The 9,473-nt window shown below is 46.8% G+C and overlaps 1 pseudogene; it reads right to left on the bottom strand.

Moving 5' to 3' along the window:
* Positions 1–7,939: 7,939 nt before the first annotated feature.
* LOC147116118 (cholesterol 25-hydroxylase-like protein 2 pseudogene) lies at positions 7,940–9,356 on the bottom strand (annotated as a pseudogene).
* Positions 9,357–9,473: the final 117 nt, after the last annotated feature.

The following is a 9,473-nucleotide window of genomic DNA, read 5'->3' as shown; positions in this document are numbered from 1 at the left end:
TTGTGTTGTTGTTGAAGTCTGTTCTCGGCAATATTGTGGAAACAGTGATTCTAGTGTTTGGAAATGTACTGCTTGCCTTCCTAATCATTGCTCTGAGCGATGTTGCTACCTCTTTCTGTTTGGCCTTTAGGTCATTTGTGCCCGTGTGTATTATTTTGTGTTGGGGGGAGCCTAATCTGGCTTTGGTCAGCCATCCCATGGCTCTGTCTGTTGTTGGGCACCAAATCTTTTCTACTTTACTTCTAGGGAAGAGCTTTTTCTCCCATAGAAATTTCCCATTTGAGTCTATGAGTATTACGACGTCAGCCTTGTTTGTGTTTACTGTCTGGTGGCTTTCGCCTGGACTCATAGTGTGTGTGCTGGGCTGGGGTGTCTGGTGTGTGCGTACCTCTTGTGAGCGGCTCGCTTGTGGTTCCATGGTGGTGGGGGAAGATTGCGAGTCAGTATGCTGGTCGGTCTGTGTGGCACCCCTTGTATTGTGTGTCTGTTGCTTTTGTTCCGTGTGGGAGTGCAGCCGTTCCGTCCGGCTCTGTCTTGTCTTATCTCTAGTCTCTGGTTGCTGGTCTAATGGTGTTTTCTCTCCTCTATGGCTCTCTTCTTTTTCCTGCAGCTCTTTCACCTGATTCTTAAGTAGATTCACCTGGTTATCAAGTCTATTCAGCTCTCTCTTGTGTCTCTCCCTCTCCTGCTTTTGTTTGTCATTCAATTTGAGGACCTCCTCTCTAAGTTTAACCATCTCTATCTCTAATTGATTAAATTTATCTTTTGGTTGTATCTGGCTGTGTGATCCCGGGGTATGTGTCTGGTCGGCCCTGGAAGGCTCACTCACTTCCTGGCTAAGCTGGTCGGCCCTGGAAGGCTCACTCACTTCCTGGCTATGCTGCTCTTCTCTTGGTGGGCTGGGAATGGTAGGGGAACTATGTGTGGCTTCCTCCGTGGTAGTTATGCTGGGGTTTGTCAGTTGTATCGTGTGGCTGTGGTTCCCCGGGGTTAGTGTCTGGTTTGAACTGTGTGGCTCGTTCATCCCTTGACCATGCAGATTTTCTCCTGGCCGCCCGCCCTCTGTCCCGCCTCTGTTAAAACCGGACGTAGGTGGGCTGGAGGTGGGGTGGGGTCAGGATTCAGATTTATCCCACCTGACCTCAAACCATCCGTTTTTTGGGGTTAACATTCCTCCCGATATTTCAAAAGTAATTTATTGTGTGAGTTCATCATGTCACATTAGGCTTTATATGAATACAAATATGATAGCTGACAAAGATGAGTAATAATTCGTTTGTGGGAGAAGATTTGCTCTGATGAGTCAAAATGAGGAAGTTGCTAGTTTCAGCTGTGTAAATTGTGACTTGCGGTCAGGATAGCAGGTTTTTATGGTTTTGGAACCAGGGAATTAATTCTTGAGCATTCGCACAAGTGGATGAAGAGGAAGCAGCCAGTTAAGAAACAAACGGCTGACACTTCTCAAACAGCTAAGTAGATAATTACACCTTTTAAATATTGCAGGTTTCAGCAATTCCATTGCATATTGATCAAATCCTGGGTGTAATGGCAAAGTGACAGACAAGGCAGTGATTACCAATGTCAACACTGCCTCAGTAACCTCCAGAATCAGGCAAGAAGTGAGAGAAAAGATACATGATCTGAAGAACAGCACCAATGCCAAGAGAAAAAAACCTAGATATCTACAGATAAAAGAAAATCTTATCTGTCGCCTCCAGGGGACTGCTTGGAGATATCTACATGCTATAAAAGAGAGTGGCTGAGCATCACTGGAGCTAAACTTGGATATGAAAAGTAAAATTCTTGGAAGTAGCTAGCAACTAAAATGTGTAACAGTGTCTGCACTTAGCAGCTCTGGCAGTTTCCATATCCAGATTGTCTGTTGTCTATAAGACATGTGTCCATGCACTCTTCCTTCATGGTTCAGAAATCCTAGGATTGCAGCAGGACTTCCTTTGCTTCATTTGAGAGATCCAAGACCAAGCTGTGAGGGGGATTTCTTACATCCATCCTTATTTCGCTCAATGAGCTTTTTGGGGCTCAGTCTTCATGACTCCATTTTCAGACAAAAATCAACGTGGACTGGTCCCCTCCCCTCTTAGCACCCCAGCAGGGTTCCTATCGGAGTCTTGTTGTTATTGTTGCTGCTGTAAGCAATTAAACACGGCTGCATACTATGAACGGTCATTCTCACATGATCAGGAATTCCAATCCACAGTAAAAAGTTGTGTTCGATCACTTTCATTTACAACAGCAGCAAAAAAATGACTCAGGAAGGAATGCCACCACCAAAAACATCTTCCCTTCCCCTCCCCTTTCAGCATTTCGAAGGGACACCCTGGCCCACTCTTCATTCACTCCAAACACCCACTCCCCTTCCTATGGCACCTTCCCGTGCAAGCACAGGAGATGCAACACCTGCCCTTTTATCTCCTCCCTTCCCAACGTCTGGTGCACCAAACACTCCTTCCAGGTAAAAGAGAAATTTACTTGTACTTATTTCAATTTTGTATACTGTATTCACTGCTCACAATGCGGTCTTCTCTACACTGGGGAGAACAAAAGCAGATTGGGTGACCGTTTTGTGGAACACCTCCGTTCAGTCCGCAAGGATGACCCCGAGCTTCCGGTTGCCTGTCATTTTAATTCACTGCTCCACTCTCACTCTGACCTCTGTCCTTGGCCTCCTACACTGTTCCAATGTAGCTCAACATAAGCTCGAGGAACAGCATCTCATCTTTCGATTAGGCACTTTACAGCCTTCCAGACTCAACGTTGAGTTCAACAATTTCAGATCATAACCTCTGTCCCCATTTTTTCGGATAGCAGATGTTGGTAATGACTCTGCTATTCCCATTTACACCTCCTCTAGACCCATCTTTTGTTTCTTGTCCCATTACCATCACCTTTTGCCTTGCGCCATCATCCCTTTTGTCATTTAACCAGGAACTCGCCTGGTTCCATTCTTATCTATCTAATTGTAGCCAGAGAATCACCTGCAATGGCTTCTCTTCCCGCTTCCACATCATTACCTCTGGTGTCCCCCAAGGATCTATCCTTGGCCCCCTCCTATTTCTCATCTACATGTTGCCCCTCAGTGGCATCATCTGAAAACACAATGTCAGGTTCCACGTGCGCTGCCGACATCCAACTCTACCTCACCACCACCTCTCTCGACCCTTCCACTGTCTCTGAATTGTCAGACTGCTTGTCCGACATCTAGTACTGGATGAGCAGAAATTTCCTCCAACTAAATATTGGGAAGACTGAAGCCATTGTCTTCGGTCCCCACCACAAACTCTGTTCCCTAGACATCAACTCCATCCCTCTTCCTGGCAATTCTCTGAGGCTGAACCAGACTGTTCAAAACCTTGGTGTCATAGTTGATCCCGAGATGAGCTTCCGACCACATATCCGCGCCTTCACTAAGACTGCCTATTTCCACCTCTGTAACGATGCCCGACTCCATCCCTGCCTCAGCTCATCTGCTGCTGAAACCCTCATCCATGCCTTTGTTACCTCTAGACTTGACTATTCCCATGTACTCCTGGCCGGCCTCTCGCGGTCTACCCTTCGTAAACTTGAGGTCATCCAAAACTCTGCCCAGCATGGCCTCTATAGGCCGAATGGCCTCCTTCTGTGCTGTAACCATTCTATGATTCTATGCTGCCCGTGTCCTAACTTGCACCAAGTCCCGGTCACCTATCACCCCTGTGCTCGCTGACCTACATTGGCTCCTGGTTAAACAACGCCTCGATTTTAAATTTCTCATCCTTGTTTTCAAACCCCTCCATGGCCTCGCCCCTCCTGATCTCTGTAATCTCCTCCAGTCCCACAACCCTCCGAGATATCTGCACTCTTTCAATTCTGGCCTCTTGAGCACCGCCGATTTTAACCGCTCCATCATTGCTGGCCGTGCTGTAAAAGTTTTCTGTAACTTCACCAAACTTAAAAAGTTGACCAAATCTAATGTACCAGGAAGTCTTGAGAGGCCAAGAGACTGGTTGCTGAGAGAACTTTTGCAAAAAAAGAACTGCTGCGGTTAAAGCTGTGAAGGCTGCAAGCTGTCCTTCACAGATAAGGAAACAGCCTTTGAGAGTTCTGTAAAAACAAATTATTGAACTGTGTAGCCATTGCAAAAACAGGAACATCCTTAGACAATGAAGAAACCAGTCTTGAGGCCCACTGACTAACTGACAAAACAGATAAGGAAGAGAGAGCGAGAAAAAACAACTGCTGACCATTATTCACAAAGTTTGGCTCATGACTGCTGTGGGTGGGTTGCCAAGTTTTGGGGTATAAAAAGTGCTGCTAAAAGACACTCGGGGCTGCTGCAGTAGGTCAGGCAACCTGATCAGTTGCCAGTTACAGAGCTGCTATTCATGGCCGAACCCATCACTCGTGGGTGTTAGTACGTATGTGTTTTGCTTATGATTGCTTGAGCTTAAAGTAAATGAAAAGAATTGTGCAATCCTGTAATAGGTGAATGAACAAGTATATGTAACAGTTGTGTGCAAACTTGTTTGTAACCTCTTGTTGATTTTAAGTAAAAGAAAGTTATCCCAGAATCCTTGGTTTTTGAGTTGTCTGTTCCATGGGTCTGAACTTTGGAAACTGTTGGACGGGTTAAAGGACTGGGGGAATTTAAACGTCCTACAGTTCGGTGTCACATTTTGTTTTATAACGCTCCTGTGAAGGGCTTTGGGACTGTGTTAAAGGCACTATATGAATACAAGTTGTTGTTGTAATATCTCCTGTCTTCCATCCTATCACAGACCTTCCATTTTGTTCTTTCCTCCCTTGCCCCCCCTTCTCTGCCTCTGTACTTGCTTAAAAACTGTTATATCTCAAACTTTTTTCAGTTCTGATGAAAGGTCATTGACCTGAAAAGTTAACTCTGTTTCTCTCTCCACAGCTGCTGCCTGACCTGCTGAGTATTTCCAGCATTTTCTGTTTTTATTTCAGATTTCCAGCATCCGGTGTTTAGCTTTTGTACAGATTTTGAATTGTCTGTCATTCAATATTTGACTTAGTAGTGTGAAGTAAGCATCAGTTACTCATGAGGAGTAGCTAATAACTTTTCAGTTCCGCAATGTGGGTCAATGGAATAAGCAATTTTCCCCCAGCCAATTCCCAATCCATTCCGACGGGCCTCTACCAATGTTCCAGCTGGCCGACGTTCCTGAAGCCAAAGAGCCTCCTGACACAGCTTGCTGGCCAAATTCAATGTCGGCCAGGGATGGTCAGTCACCCAAAAGTCAAAGTCAATCCTTAAGAGTCAACTGACATCCTTGACTCATGTACCTCGATTTTAAACCCCTCCCCCACCCCCAACAAGCAGGAAAGTGTCGGGTGAGGGGTTAAAATCCTAAAATTCCATAACCCGCCACGTTCACGGCCACCATAATTTTAACTACAGCGATTCAGGCCCTGGGTGAGGCTCCTGCTAAAAGCAAGTGGGGGCCTACTTAAGGTTCAAAAGTCATAGCTCGATGATGTCATTGGCACTGCAATATAATTTTCAGCTCACCACAGGGAGAGTCCCACGCTGTATGCAGCAACACAATGAGAGGAGTCGGCTGGCCAGAAGAGGTCCAGGTAAGTTTTAAAACTTTCCCTGTTTTTGAACTCCTTGTGGGCCAGGAGGAGCAGCAGTGTTCGCCCCAGGCCCCTCAAGGAGTCCTTGAGTCTCCCCAAAACCTGGCATTCTCCCACTCTCTCATCCAGAGGAAAGTGGCCCCTCCCACTGTGAGGCCAGCGAATCCCCTCCTCCCATTGACTGCCGTGGACTGTTCCCACTGGATTCCCGGCTGCAGCCTCCTGCCACCAGATTCCCACTCCCACCCGCCAGCCAGGCAATCTATCTGGCCAGGTGTTGGGCAGGCCTCTGGAAATATTTATTCAAATGAGGTCCTACCATTAAGATCGACAGGGCCTCCATGTTCCCAACGTTGCCGGGTTTGTTGCCTGCTTACTGGCTCTCCCGCATCCTTCCCACCTTCCTGTAAAAATCAAGGTCATTGTGTCAAGAAGGTCGCATTCATTGTGAGCATAGCAAGAGATGGTTTCTAGGAACCCACCGCTGGGGAGGGGGGGGTGCTGTCGCTGGTTTTATTGCCAAGCCTGGGGAAGAAGTCAGAAGGACAGTGCTCCCTCCACCGTCTCACTTCCTGTGGGCAAAAGGGTAAGAAAAAGAAGTTAGTTGGGATGCTCTGCTTGAAAAAAAAGTCAAGAAAGGCCTGAACAGTTTATTGCAAGACTAGTGCTGACCAAGTATGTAAGCCTTGGTCTGCTTAAATGTTAAGATGAACTAAAAGCAAATATATTTAGTGTACTAATCAAGACAAAGCTATCTGGTTTATTATTTCCTTTATTCACAAAGAGCAGTTTGAATTTAGTGAAGTAAGTACATTTTGATTATAACATCACTGAATTCATTTGCTGTCCATAAAATAAAGCAGATTAACAATTTGTATCTAGCCTCATCTCACTCAAGTATTTTCAGTCCAACTATTGAAAGACTGGAGAAACATATATGAGGGCACTATGAAAGACACAATATCCAGTTCAGATCACAAAGGGGATACTATTGTTCCTGCCCTGGGTTATGCTGTCATATGATTAGATATTGGGCAGTACAGGCACACTCCTGAATGCAAAACTTGAGGACCACTTATAGGACTGATGAGCATCCTTGAACCCAAAAGAATATCTAAGCCAGACCTGAAATCTATAATGGAGGTATTCACCATTTGGAGGAGAAACAGAGACACGTACAGCCTTGGGTATAGTAATAATGTACACAAGCAATACAGCAATGTTGGCAAGATGCAGTTACATTTTTGTAACAATGAAAAGAACACGCTTTTCTATTAACAATGCCTCTTTAATTCATTGTCATGGATTTGCTTTACATTCAGCTGTCAAGAGCTATAAATAATTGAAATAAGAACCACATTTGTTTTTTTCTTAGCAGCATTAGCTAACTGGTGACATTTTTTATTAAAGGTGCATCGTCTTCAAAAAGTAATTGGCAAACCTTTATTTTGTTTGCTAAACACATTGTAGCCACACAAATCGCATCAAAATCTTTCAAGGCACCAGAAAAACATAATGGGCCAGTAATTCCGGTCCCAACGCGTGAGTACGGACGGGGTACTCACGCGTGGGCCCGTTGGAAGTGCCGGATTTCAGCATGCACTGCAATGTTGTCAGGGGTTGATGCCCTGTGTCCTGTGCAGTATCAGGTGATGGCGGCGAAGGTTGGTGATGATGTTGGTGTGCCTAGTGTTGTTGGTGTTGGGGCTGATCGTGGAAGGATTCAGAGGACCAAGTTCTGATTGTTTCATTGTCTCCGATGTTCCTGGAATAGATGGCAGCTGCAGGTGAGATGACAGAAGCGATCTGTCAATGGTGAGAGAGGTTCTCCCAATGAGGTGGTACTGGACATACAGTTGGATCTAAAAACTTGTAAGCTAAAGAAATCTCTATATGTATTAAAAATGCAGTAACCAACAGTTTCTGCGCTCTGAAACTCACCATCTGCAACATGGCATCCTTCACACCACTTCTGCAGCTTTTCACAAACATCAGAGCAGACTCAAAACACGCCAGGTTGAGCTGGCGCATTCCCCGAACAACGGGTAACCCATGGGGGAGAACGTAAAATTAGAAGCAAGTCTCAAAATAGTCTTAAATTGTCTCTTAAAAAGCCATTTAACAAGCTGAATTGTCTCCCCCGCCGCTTGGTGTCGGGTCAGTTCTCCGCTGACAGGCCCAACACCTGAGAGACTCGCATGGAGGCAGTTTCCTACCCGCTGTCAATCTTTGCCAGTTTGACCGCAGACCCACCTCCAAACCTGTCCCCTCAGCACTATTAAATTTGTGGCCGCAGTTGCATTTAATGCAGTTTTAAACCTTTGATTAAAAGTGTGGGGGGGGGGGGCTGCAAGTAGCATAGCTAGTCTTGGTATAAATCTGCAACAGCCAAGAAGCAGAACATTTTTTACAAAAGCAAAATACCACTGATGGTGGAAATCTGAAATAAAAACAGAAAATGCTGGAAATGCTCAGCAGGTCAGGCAGCACCTGTGGAGAGAGAAATAGAGTTAACGTTTCAGGTCGATGACCTTTCATCAAAACTCAATGATGAACTGATAAAAGGTCATTGACCTGGCTTGTTTCTCTCTCCACAGATGCTGCCTGACCTGCTGAGTGTTTCCAGCAGCAAGTTTTTTTTAACCCGTTGAATGAATCAGCGTTCCCGAGGGGTTATTCTCTCTCCCCTTTTTGCTCTCCAGTACAGCCGGCGAGTGTTTGTTCTCGCTATAGGTTCCGAAAATCCAGTCCCAGTGCGAGAAAAAAGGGGCGAAGTTAGTCATGGGTTTCTGATGGTGAGCATCGTGTTTCAGGGAGCCCCCGAAGAGCCCGAGCGGGACCAGGTTGTGGAGGGACCAGGAGAAATCATAGCCGCAGTGACCGTCCACAGAGATAAAGACGTTAACGAGCATGAACGCCCAGGTTGTGAGGCAGTGGCACTGCAGGGGCAGGGGGTCCAGGGTAGTCCAGAACCCCACACTGATCAGCTCCCAGGCGGACAGGTACTGGGTCACCCAGCTGAAGGGTTCGTAGTACTCGTGATGGACGGCGTGGAAAGTGGTGTAAAGCCAACGGATTCGGTGGTGCAGCATATGCCAGATGTAGTACTGGAAATCGAAGAGGATGGTGCAGCTCAGCACCCCGACCAGGAGCTCCGAGAGTGCGGGGGCCTCTGCTGGGAGAGGGGTCGGGGGTCTCGGGTCTCCAGTACCACTGAGCCGTGGCCGCCGGCAGGATGAACACCAAGTGGTTGTAGCAGGTCAGCCCCAGGGTCTTCAGGACATTCTCCCGGGTAAGGGGCTTGTCGGGGTGGATCTTATACCCATTGATGGTGGGGCACCTGAGTGCGAGGAGGTCGAGGACCATGAAGAAGGCGCAGAAGGTGAAGTAGGCAGAGATTGAGACGATGACCGGGAAGAGAGGCGATCGCAGGTTGTCCTGGTGGCGGTGACGCAGGTAGTCCCAGAGGGGCTGAAGCAGGGTCTCCTCCGGCAGGTACTGGCTGAGGTTGGCGCTCTCAATAACTTGCAGGCAAGGTTCCAGCAACCTAACGGGACTGAAGGAAGAAGCCATCGGAAGGGGAGAGGAAGGCTTCTTCCGCACCACCGGTGGAGGGTGGAAGTGAAGTGAAGCAATCGGTGGCAGAGCCGGCCAGCCAAGTCAAATCTGGCGTCCTTCCCACAATGACACTTTCCAACCAATACAAACTGGCACAGAGTGCAATATAAATGTATCATTTAAACCCTGTGCAACGACAAGAGGCTCCTCTTACAGGCAGTGCATCTGAAACTAGAACAGGTCCGCGTCGAGGGGTTTAAAATATTGTTAAAGCTATATCGTGTTGGAGTCTAAATTATTTTTTCCAAGTTTAATGA

The sequence above is a fragment of the Somniosus microcephalus genome, chromosome 6 (assembly GCF_052327205.1).
Source record: "Somniosus microcephalus isolate GS21.2 chromosome 6, FLI_Smic_1.0, whole genome shotgun sequence".
NCBI classification, from domain to species: domain Eukaryota; kingdom Metazoa; phylum Chordata; class Chondrichthyes; order Squaliformes; family Somniosidae; genus Somniosus; species Somniosus microcephalus.
This window is presented reverse-complemented; position numbering and strand designations above follow the sequence as displayed.